Raw genomic sequence first — 12,390 nt, 5'->3', positions numbered from 1 at the left:
TTAGGAGAATGCTAATTCAAGACCAAGTTACACATTTCTTTTAACAAAAACCATAAGTGAAATCAAGATGAAACTAATCAGTCTGTCAAAACAATACATTTACAAACCACAAAAACATCTTATTTGAATAAGAAAGAAATAGTTCTCCAATTTTCTTTCTGTGAATGGAAACAACCACTATCTCCATTTGTATTTACTCATCTGACAAAGTCAGGGCACAGGAATTTAGTGTCATTTAAGTCACCTATAGCCCCTATCCAAGCTAAATACCAATAAGCACAAGTCTACATCATGCCCAGCTCAAGGAGTCCAAAAAACCTCTCAGGGGAAAACCAGGGAAAACCATCATTCCTCCTCTCAAGGAGGACACAATAGATTAAAATAAAATATACACAGATCTAAATTTCAAACCCTTGTCAGAGGGCTTTTTCTACCAGGGTGCTTCAGTCAGCCCCAGCTCACTATATGCACAGAGGGACATGGCCAGCAAGCGCCTTCCCACCATATTTCTCTCAAATTGAAAATCCTCTCTGGCTTTGGTGCAAACAACAGTCAGAGCCTTAAAACACATACACACACTACACAGAGATCTCACCATGCCAGTGGTTTTCTTTACACAAGCAAAAACTTCCAACCAATAGGAAGAAATTTGCCTGCAGGTTCCCGCCATTTTATGCTGGCAAATAACTTGCTTCAGAAATATTGCAGCTTGCAGTATCAAGGCGCTCAGAGGGGAAACTGTGGGATGAAGTGGCATGCGTAATCCCATCATTCTACCACAAGGAAAAAGCACTGCCAAACATCCAAGTTTTCCTTTTAGAGTTTTGATGAGTTTACTAAGAAAATGTAACAGTGAACTCACTGACTAGACTGCTCAAGTTTAAGGAAAAGTGTGTTTTCTTTAGTCATAATGATGCAATAAAATTTCACAGCTCTCAAAAGCACCTTTTGGGTTTGAAACACATAAGTAACACTTGCATATCAGTTTATTTGTAAAACATAAACTTCCCCCCCCCCACAGGAGCCTGAAACACGAGGGCTCAGAATGGTGGCTCTCCCCTTAAGAGAAATAAGCCTTTACCCAAACACTACGCTTACAAATTTCAATCCAGTAACAAAGGTGGTGAACTTTCTAGATCTAGATTATTACATCACTAAAATATATTGAACAGATTCACTGCAAATGCATCAAAGCTTTCAACAAGACTGGTTATTTTCAGCCAAATTACCAGGCTGATGCTTAAACACCAGTAAACTGAAGGAGTCCTTTTTTATCAGTCACAAACTACCAACTTATCCTCAAGGAAAGGCCAAGCTAAAATGCGTACCTCTAAATCCATGTTGTTCAGCACCACTCAGACTAATGTCATCCTGACTCACATGTTTACGTTTTTACTGCTAATTGATTTACTCCTTCTGAAGGAGTTGCCTTGAATAGGAGGTGTCCCTTCTTTCTCCCCTTACCACCCCCCCCCCACACCAGCTTCATTACAACCCTGAGCTGTTGCCAAAATGAGATATTGCCTCATTTTTGGTACCATGCCCTTGAAGGCATCTTATTAGAAAAGACCATTTCTTAATTAACATTTTTGATCTTTAATCTATTACACATCCCTTTAATCCCATACGGAGGAGCTTTTGGCCCACTTCCGCAGAGTGGCGGTGGGAGGCAATAGACTTGGCAATTTGTGCTGAGGGCTCTCTCCCAGCTGGGCTCCAGCATGGCCAGCTGCAGGGCTGGCTATGCTCTCACTGGTCAGCAGCAGACATTTGCATTTATTATTTTATTGCCTTTTTTTTTTAATATAGACTTCAGAGAGCCACTGCTCAGTATTAAAGCCAACAGGCAGAATGGCAAGCTTGTGGGTGAGATCAGACCTCAGCAAGTGGCTGTCAAGCTCTTAAAATAACCAGCAAAACTCTTAAGTAGGAGATTTAGTGGATCACCAACATGTGAAGTGGTAAAGAAAAGTACAATGTTAAGTCCCTTACATCATTTTACTTGCAAATAATTACAGCAATTACAATGTGCTAACTGGCAATTAACATTACAGGCTTCACAACTCACCAGAATTTTTTAAAACACGCTGTGGCCCTATGTAAATTGTCTCTTTGGTATTTCTGAGTTGGTGGCTGTATGAGCTAATGGCTACACATTAGCTCAGCAGATCTCGGAACAGAATTGCCCACGTGCCAGATAATTTAATTAGAGGCTTGATCTTGTCAGAGTTATATGCAACACAGACTGTTTCCAGGCAAAGTGTGTGGGTTTTTCTCTTTAGTATTTTGTAACTGTCTAATAATTTCTGCTAACAAACACCAAAGCCATCCAAGGGAGAAAGGAGGCATGGGTAGCAGCACACACCAACAGGCAGCACTCCAGTCCCAAGTGCAAGGAATTCAAAAATATGTAGAGCAAGACACATTGAGTGCCTCTTCCACGTACACCCCAATCTCCTGCCAGGTCTCCGCACACATCTATTAAATCTTCATCGCACTGTTACTCAGCCCCAAAGAAGACAAAGGTCACTTGTCTCCAAGTGAGAGCTATAGGGTATCTCAAATCTCATTATAAATGGTCCCATTTAACAGTTTTCTCATTTGAATTTATACACAACAAATGCAAGATTATGAGATAAGCTTGGTTTACTTTGACAGTGACATCGTAATTCCTTGTAGTGAGACTGGAAAAAGGCTACTTTAGACACCAAATGACAGAAATGCAAACATATCTTCTATTACGGCCTTAATTTCTGTTTGCTACACATTTTTATACTACAGTAACAATACTTGGACTCTTGGTCCATGATAAGCTAAATAGCTTAAGACAATTTAACCAAAAATACCATGGCAAAGGCTACAAAACTTTTACAAGTCAGTTCAATGTTGAGCAAGACCCACTAGAGGTCCCTTCCAACCCAAATGATTCTAGTTTCCTGTACTGAATAAGCAAAGATTTTTTGGGCAGAGCATCATAAATTTCATGCATTTCTTCACTGCAGAGTTTCATATCAATGTTCTTAGCGCAGAATGCAAAGCAGTGCAGCTTGTTTATTCCATTTATTTTTCTTCTTTTACAACCTTATTTATAAAACCCCATTCTCACCACTGCCACGATTTATTTTTTTCTTAAGAAGAATGATTACTGGGGATCCACCACTGTAGGTACAAAAATGCTGTTAGTGAGGATCTTCTTGTTATTTTCTAAGTCCGTGAGAGATTTTTCTCTCTCACAGAAGAGGTAGCAGGGAATGTAAACAACCAAGCCACCTGCAACCTTGAAAAGTCTTGTTTATGGTATAGTGGAAAATATTTTGATAATGGATGTTTTAGGATTTTGGCCAATCATCCCCAAGGGGTGGCTGGTCCTTTGTCCAATTAGACTGTGAAGAAAAAGTCTATAAAAGAGTTTGTAAAATAATTAAATAAATCAATCTTGCTGCACAATTCCTGCCTGCTGGATCTTCTCCTCCTCCCTATGGCTGAGGGACACGGTGATATACCGTAGGAACCAGGCCTGCGGTAATATCTGGTGACCCCGACGTGATCTGCACTCTCTGACGTGTCCTGCTGCTGCGAGCCAAGCCGAATTCCTCCAGAGGTACGCTGTTCCCCTTCACCCCCAGGACCGAGAGGTCTGACAGAACTGAGAAATGGCGAACAGCGGCTCACAGAACGATGCTGTCGAACTGGTCTGGAAAGGTGTGTTTAGCATATTGCGCACCTCCATTCCTGAAAACTCAGTTCGGGAATTATTAGACTGGGCTACTTTAAAAGGGATTTCCATGGACAGAGATACTACCCTAGACTTTGCCTCATGGCAAGAACTCGGATGCACTGTCCGACACGAGCTCCCAACTGGGGAGCCGGCAGCGTTAGAATTATACAAAACCTGGCAGTCGTTATTTATCCTGCTGACAGCCCTTGCTATCACACACCACCGTGTCATTATATTTTATTGATTTTTCTTGTTTAAACAACAGGCTAACATAATATATTCTACTATTCTTGTTCTACATTTATTCAGGCTGGAAGCTTTGAGCTACCAGTTACAACTGCAAAGTATAAACTAGTCAAAGGAGAACAAGTTTCTGTGAAAACCAAAGAAATTGTTCACCAGGAGGCTTCTGTTCAACTCTCCAGCTGTCTGCTTTCACAAAGGTGAAACCCACTGCAATTGCTTCCTACGGCAGCATGGTTTCATCCTCTTCCACTCCCACTAGCCAGGAAAGGTAGATTTGGAAAAGCAAAGCCACTGACCTGCAGAAATTATTCAAAGCAAGATGGGCTGGCAAGTGCCCATGAGTTCCGAAGCCAGAGCCCTTTGGGGAAGGTCAACCTGCAGTATTGTGCATGCTGCATAATGCAAAGTAGTGTGGATAAGTGGCACAAGGAAGGCTTCCTACTAGGTTGGGGGGCTTAATTAGCATTTGCAAAGTGCTTTGAGATCCTACATAAAAATATTTACTGAAATAAGCTCTAGAAAGCACAATTTGCCTGACCATTCTGTCTGCTCAAATCTGCAGATTAGCAAATCCAGAGTGCAGCAGAATTGGATCAATTAGAGATGAGAAGGATTTATCAGGTGATCTTATCCATCTCTCTGCTAATGTAAGACCATTCCTACAGTGTAATTTCAAGCACTTTGTCCAGTCTAGTTACCAGAGTAATGGAAGATAATACCAGGCTATTAGATCCCACTACCTGGAAAGGTTTCCTGATATTCAGCCCAGCATTTCCTTTGCTTTACCTTAGCCCATTACTCCTAGTTGTGTCCCTGAAAGTTATCATAAACAACAGATACAACTTTTATTCAAAAACACAAAAAATGGTTATCTAATCACAGCCCTTTGCTTGGGCAGCAAGGGAGAACAAGGTAGTGCCACTGAAAGAAACACAGGAAGAGATGAAGAAGATGGGAAGGTACTATGCTGTGCCTTCCTCGCCTCCACTGCTCACTCCAGCTCAATGGCAGATCCTTCAGCCGGATGTTCATGCCTGGGGGAGACCAAGCAAGCCCTGGAGAGCCAAGAAAGCTGCTCCTGATGATCCACCCATGAAAGTGATTGACCTCCTTCAGTCAGTGCTAGGAAATGAAACAGTGTTACAATCTCCTACCAGATAAAGTGCCAACAGGCACACCTTTAAATAAAAAGCACCATTTGTCACAGGGACAAAAATCCTGTTATTCCCTGCCCACCTCACAACATCAGTATGCAACCCTTCGTACGGGTGGCATGTTTGTATCTCTGGCAGGATGCTGCTGGTAGAAGACCCTATGGGAACATCCCCAAAGCCACAGCAACTCCCTGCCAGCACATATACCAAGCTCACAAGACTTCAGATGAGGTTATCCCGATGACCCAGAGATACTCCTAGATTTAACTGAAAGCTTGCCACCCATTACCAGTCCTGATGCACTACTGGCATCCCAGTGCACACCAGTCCTTGGGGCCTTATCTGCAAGGCCAGGTGGGGCTGTGACCCTGCAGCCTCCAGAAATCCTCCCTTTTACAGATGTAGCTTGTAGCAATTAGGAGGGCTGGCTTTAGGCACTGGGAAGCTGGGCACCAAGGACATGCTGCCATGCACTACACTTGCTCAGCTTCCTTTAAAGACAATGCATGTTGGAAAGCTGGTCTGTTTAAAAAGTCTGGCAAGGGGTGGGTGATGGGGTAGGGGGAGCACTCGATAGCTCACTTTGAAATGAGCTCTTCTTTCCTCGCCTCTTGTACCATGGAAATTAATTCTCCTCCTCTGTGCTATTGCTATAATTTTCCCAATTAACATTTTTAATAGTAAGTATTTTCTAGGAAACGCCATAATACACAGGTGTGTGCTTCTAATTTAAATACTGACACCCATGCTGTGTTCACATCTGAAGATTGCTCCTTCTTGCCGGAGATTCCCTCCCCAAACAAGAGGGGAACACCTACGGCGCCGCTCCACCAGAGACGCCCGGGCAGATTGGCGGGGCGGCTGTTTCCATGGCACACGCACGTGTTGGGGCCACGCTGCACTGCGTGCGCTGACAAATCCCATTTTTATACTTCTCCTTTCCCTGAAGGTGCTACAGCTGTGCAATGTTGGCTGGACTTCAGGGACTCCTGGGAACCTCCCTGTCACTCCAGCCAACAGCCTCCTGCAGCCTCACATGCCGCTTCCCAGGAGCCCAGGAGTGCTGGGAGCAGAGGCTTGCTCACAGGAAGCCCTCATGACTGCAGAAACAGAGTTGTGCCGTGAGCTCCTACAAACAGAGGAATCTGGAAACTGTTTACAACTACTTATATTGTTTCTTTTTGTTTTATCCAGCCACAAAAATCTTGTACAAAAATGTCTGGGATGTTCATCCACCACATTATCTGAGTATCAGGTACTTTCTATTGCTTCATCTTCTGTTTGATAAAACACTATCAAAAGTACTTTCTTTAAATATGTATACAAATATATATAAATTAGTATTTATCTAAATATTAATAAAATATTTAGATATTGGTAATAGTAAAATATGAATGTTAAAAAATAAATTTTATAATTAGGAAAGGAGAATTGTTTTTATTTTCTCTTGTAAAGGACACATTACAATGTGACACCGTAAAAATCCACACGTTACCAAGGAAAATAAAATTTCAACTTATAATAAGTGGGGAATGCAGTAACCTGAGCTGCAAACATTCCAAGCTTTATTTCTTGTTTGCATTTTTTTGGGTTCTGGATGCTTCCAGAGCAGATCTTTAAAATTTTGAGAACCTCATACTGTACTGACTGGGCTGCATCTCACAGGTCAATGCAGGGACAAGGATGCCATTTTTAAAACCAACATAGCAAAGCCAACCAGTTGACATCTCACAGTATATTAAAAAAAATATTCAACTAAAAAAGTTATCAAAGTCTCTTAAGTTTTTTTGCTAAATTCAAAGATTTATTTCTTTGGAAATCCTTACCCAGTGTAATCAGTATCTTCTCATACTGATTTACCAATGAAATCAGGTTTTAGAAGATATCTGAGCTTGTAAAGGTACTCAGGACAGGTAATTTCAGAGTACTTGCAAAATATCAAGTTTCTAATGTGCTCTGAATTGCAACTGACCTTTCCAGTGCTCTGCAACAGAGATTACGGAATTTCACGTTGTGTTTTACAGCATTCTGCATTTAGAATTTAAATGAGAAAATCCGATCCATGTAGGAATAGGGAAAAACAGTTTGGTGTCTGTGGAGTCTCTCTCTTCTGAGCACCCTGACTTGCTGCTGACACAGCCCATGTCCACAGGCAGAGGGCAGGGACAGCCCTGGATCCTGGGACACCACACAAGGGATGGGGCTCTGTGAGGATGGTGCTCTTGGTCCTGGGCACCAGGCAGTGGATCATGCAAGCCCAGGGTGCTGGAGGAAAGCTGAGGAGGCAAGCAGCTGCGTAGGCAAAACAGGCCTCCCCAAGGGGAAAAGTGAGGTGGGAGAACACATTTTCTGTTATTTATCTCACTAAGCAGAAAATGGGAAAAAGTTAAGACAAGAATACTTGTGGCAGTGAGTCTCTGTTTGCTTCATGAGACCCCAGCTTCCCCAGGAAGCCAAAATTAAACCAAACTCGAAAAAACAGAGGAGAACAGAAACCCTCAACACTGGGAGCAGACAATGCAGCACCGGGATCAGAAGACAGAAAGAAGAGGAGAACAGAGGGAGCAGCCAGGAGGGAACAGGCAACGCGAGCCCCAAGCAGCAGAGACAGCGTTAAAAACACCCCAGCATGGGCTCTGGTAGCCCTGTGGAAAAAATAAGTCTCCAAATTGTGTCAAGATGCTGCTCTTCTAGAGATACCAAGTGAAAATTTTGATTTACATAGCTGGAAGATGCCATGCAAAGCATAAGAGAGAGGAAAAGGAGTGACCACAGAGTGGTTTTATTTTGTGGTTCATTTCTGAAAAGCTGCTGCTTCCCCTTTTCTTTCCCTTAAAGGAGGGAAACTTCAAAAGAAATTGCAGAAGACAATTAAAAATCTAAAGCAGTGTACTGTATAAAAAAAAGCACAGGGGAGAAATCTTAACAGAAAAACATCAAATAGCTGTGTCCTAAAATGTTGTGTTTTGGTTTTTTTCCCCGTGCTGTGCTGTGTTAACATGTCCCTCACACGTGTGCCCAGCTGCTGCTGCGAGCTCAGTGGCAGGGACAGGAAATTTGGAGCTAATGGGGAAAGCGGGGAATACCAACCTGTAATTTATTTTTATGATTTCTGGAATGTTATAATTGAATTACACTAATGTTATGTGCTAATGGATGGTTGGGCACTGGGAGGCCTTTCCTGTTGCAAACACTGCAAAGAACACCCATGCTCTGCAAACACTTGAGCACAGAGACAAACCCAGTGCTATTTGTCCCCAGCACTGAGACCACAGTCCACAGTTCCCTATTTCCAAAACTCTTTCTTGATCAGTACTGTAACACATTGCTGCAGAGAAAAACAAGATACCTTCAGCTACCTCAAAAGCAGACACAAAAAAATTAGGCTTTTAGGTCTGCAGGCTCCTGAGGAGAAGACAGAATCTGCTCTGTTTGCCCCAGACAATTCAGCCAAGATTCCCTGGGGCCTCACAGTCAGGCTAATGAGAAACTCCCCAGCAACTCCCATATAAAATGCTTTCATAGGTCTTTAAAATGCCTTAAATTCTCTATATATTTACTAAGACTTTTTACTTCTTTAAAATGTCCCTTGTTGCTCCTCAAGATAATACCCTTGTGATGTATTGCAACAGAAATGCAGCATTGTCTGACCGGACCTTTGTTTTGCAAGTCTTGAATCTTATTTTCATCTTGGCCTCGAAGCAGCTAGAACTCCTTTTGCAGAGCAGAGGTGGGCACTTGCCTGGCCCCCAGCAACCCTGCCCAGTCCACCCCCAGTGACACTTTTGGAATAGTACAGACAGGCTGCAAGAGCTGCATGTGCTGTTAAGGGGGGGAAAACAGGGGAAGGAGTCCTCAGATACACAGCTCCTCTGGAACAGAAAACATCACTGCCTCTTACACAGCAAAACACTCCTGACCATCTATTTAACAACAAACTAAGTCCTTGGATTAAGAGAGGAAAGGAAAAGCTTTTTTTCTTCCTTTTACATTAAGGAAAAAATGTTTACAAAACTTGAAGAGGAAGGAAATTTGCTATATGCCCATTGTTAAACAGGACTAGTGGAGACTCAGATTATTCACCCTGGTGCAAGGGTAGCCTCTGCGTCTATGTTTTCTTGATTCTCTAAGTTATTATGTACAGCCTTTAAGTTGTTGTCATTAAAAAAAAAAAATACACTATTTCTAGCTTTATTTGAAGCACTGAAATAAATTCCTCAGTGCAACTACACCATGGGTTGGATTCCTGCAAAGCATTTTGCCTTTGTAGGTTTCACCAGGAACAAGCAATTACATGAGAGAAGACAGCAACTTGTGCACACACTCTGCCAGAGAAAGAAGGATGGTCCTGTACCAAGCCATCACCAGACAGACCCATCTGAGCACAGCATTTCCGTTACCATGGTGTTCACAGCCAAATTTCCATGAGCTGCACTAAGCAGCTCCCATGAGCAGCCCCTTGCCCAGTGCCATGATCTGGTCAGGGATGCACAGGCTGTGCACCCTCAGTACGTGTCAGGGGCAGAGAAGCCCCATCAGGAGACACCAAGCTTGGAGCTCCATGTTTGGCACACCAAGGACATCAGAGCCACCTGGACATTTGGCACACCATGGTCATCACAGCCACCTGGACAAGACCCATGAATGCAGACTCAGCTCGTGCTTACAGAAAAAATTTCCAGAACGGCTTCTACTGGTTAGACGAACAAAATACAGCAGCAAAAGCTCCTTTTCTCCCCACAGATGCACCTATATAAATATTTTGCTAGTAGAAAAATATAAATATATATTTTTAAAAAGTTTAAAGTTTACATTCTACCGGTAACAGCTCTTGCTGTTCCTACATACCACCCAACCCTGGGACCATGACTCCCCCAGCCCACAGCAGCTGTGCAGAGTGCCAGCAGAATTTTTCAGAAGTCATTTTGTATGTGTTTGCACACACACAGAGATGTACAAACACATACAGGAGAAGAAGGGAGAGAAATATGTTAATTTGAAACATCTGGCAAATGTTTCAGAGTTAACAAGTCCCAGGTTTGGCCTTTTGGGTTTTTTTTTCTTTTGGGGGAGTCAAAGAAGGGGAGGCAATTTTGTCATTTTGGGCCAAGGAAGGAAGGGGCATGAAACAAGAAATTGAAGCATGTTTTTTCACCCTTTATTGAACTTCAGCATCACACTACTGGAGCTAATGCAAACAGGAAGATCATAAAAGAACATAATGAAAGTCTCGCACACTGGGACTGAGGGACTGGTTTCAGTTACTGAATATAGCTGTGGAGCCACACCACACAAGAGCCAGTGACTTCACGCAGCCACACCACCACAAACTTGGGCTTTTTAAGCTTTTTCTGTGTAGTTCCTCAATCACATTCTAGCCTGCAACTTGTGTCTCATGTACTGCATCCTGTCTTGACAGGATATGGTATTACATCTTTATACACATACAAGATTGACATCTGTAGCTGCTAAATGTATTAAGAAAAAAATCCCCCAATTAACACACATTTTCCTTAAGCTGCCATAAATCATGCATACAATACATTCTATCCCACATCCGACATCTTGAATGAGAGCTATAATTGTGGGAGTAAATGAAGAAAAATGGAGACTCTACTAATTTGGTAAAAGCCTTCCACAGTCTGTCTTTTACTTAAGGCATAGTCACCAACACCAACAGAAATCCCAAATTAACTCTGCTGTGCACAGAAATTTTTTTTTTTGGTCATTGTTTTGAGCCTTAACCTATTTTGAATTTAATACACTTCAAGACTCATGATAGATAACACCGGTAACTCCACTCCACTGCTGTTTGAGATGAAGGTCAAGCAAGAGAGCTGGCGAGCGCTCTTTTCATGCACCGTTAGCTCCAGGCACAAAGGGGCCTTTGACATCACAGCTGGGGGTTTGCAGCAGCAGCAGCAATATTTGCTATCAAAGACTAGTGAAAACACAAACCCCTCCAAACAGCCAGAGCGCCCAGAGAAGATGCACCCAGTGCAACTGAGAGCACAGTGGGCACAAAGTGAAAGGCCACGAAGTGCCATGCAAAGGCAGTTTGTGCCTTCGAGACCAGACAGATGCTCACTTCAGTAAGAAAGTGCCTCCTGGGAGCCAGTTTCCCTGTGACTCTTACAAACCCATCTAACCGGGAATGCAACATCATTGTTGGTTTTCACATTACTGCTCAGTTTCTGAGCTGTTTTCATGTCATTGGTGAGCTTTTAAGAGAATACCATTGCACAGTCCAACATGCAGAGAGCACAGAAATAGACTTACTGGCTTCAAAATCAAAATTATTCTAAGCATTTCATAAATGTTAAAAACAGGCAGCAAAATATCTTTACATGGGGCACAGTGACTGAGATGTGGCTAGTTACTTTAAACACAATCTAATCTGACATTTATCCTCATGCTTGTATTACCAATACATATTACACAGACAAACTTGATTTATCCTGTTCAGTTTCTTGGGCCTCTCCTTATTCAAATTATTGACCTAACACAGATGAACAAGCCTCAGACACATGTTTATTACTGTCAAGCAGACCAAAAGCTCGTTCAAATTTTAAATCTTTCTACCATGGCGATGTACCACTTTTATTCTCCAGCCCTGACAGTACTTTCCAATTTCCTCTGAGAGGAGAAATACACACATTCCAGTTGAGACCGATGCTTAAAATTCCTATTAAAGCAACTTTTATGTAATTAGATTGGAATGAATGTGTAACAGTGCCCATTGCAGAAAACTTCAAAGTGGTTATACTGGAGAAATCACAACCCGTTTCAGTGTGCCCACAAGAAGAAAGAATGGCTCTCTGGAGGATAAGAGTATATTAGTCTCTGTGTGTAATAGATTTTATTGACCATATGGAACTGATATAAAAATTGTGTTGCAGTGGGTAGTCTTGGATTTGAGACAGGAATGTGACATACAAAATACAGTTCCTGTAAAAAGCCTGGCAGCTTTCTGGCAGTTTTTGCAATCAGAAGAACCTAAAATATTTACCTGATTGAGTCACTGACGAGTCCCAGGTCAAAGCAAAATCTGAAGATTCACCCTCTTCAACTGAAAAAGAATAAAAATAAGTTGTGATTGCTAAAACAAACCAACTGGAAAGCAAAGTCATCAGAAAACTAGGTCCAGCATGACATTATGTATTAAAACAGACTTCTTCACTGCTGAAAAAGAACTTACTGCTTTCTATAAAATAATTCAGAAGATAGAAATTTACTAAAGAGATTTTTTTCTACTTTTTAACCTAAATATGG

The 12,390-nt window shown here is 42.1% G+C and overlaps 1 protein-coding gene across 2 annotated transcripts in view; it reads right to left on the bottom strand.

Annotated features, from left to right (window-relative positions):
- ZNF423 (zinc finger protein 423) overlaps positions 1–12,185 on the bottom strand; it is a 187,448-nt gene extending 175,263 nt beyond the window's left edge. For both annotated transcript variants that reach the window (XM_017740842.1, XM_008638799.2), the window contains exon 1: positions 12,128–12,185. The gene's annotated coding sequence lies outside the window, so the exon portion shown is untranslated. The remainder of the gene's footprint in view (positions 1–12,127) is intronic.
- Between the last annotated feature and the right edge of the window lie 205 nt (positions 12,186–12,390).

Source organism: Corvus brachyrhynchos, unplaced genomic scaffold (genome assembly GCF_000691975.1).
Source record: "Corvus brachyrhynchos isolate BGI_N302 unplaced genomic scaffold, ASM69197v1 scaffold26, whole genome shotgun sequence".
Taxonomy (NCBI): domain Eukaryota; kingdom Metazoa; phylum Chordata; class Aves; order Passeriformes; family Corvidae; genus Corvus; species Corvus brachyrhynchos.
The sequence above is the reverse complement of the archived record's forward strand: the minus strand, read 5'-3'. Positions and strand labels throughout refer to the sequence as shown.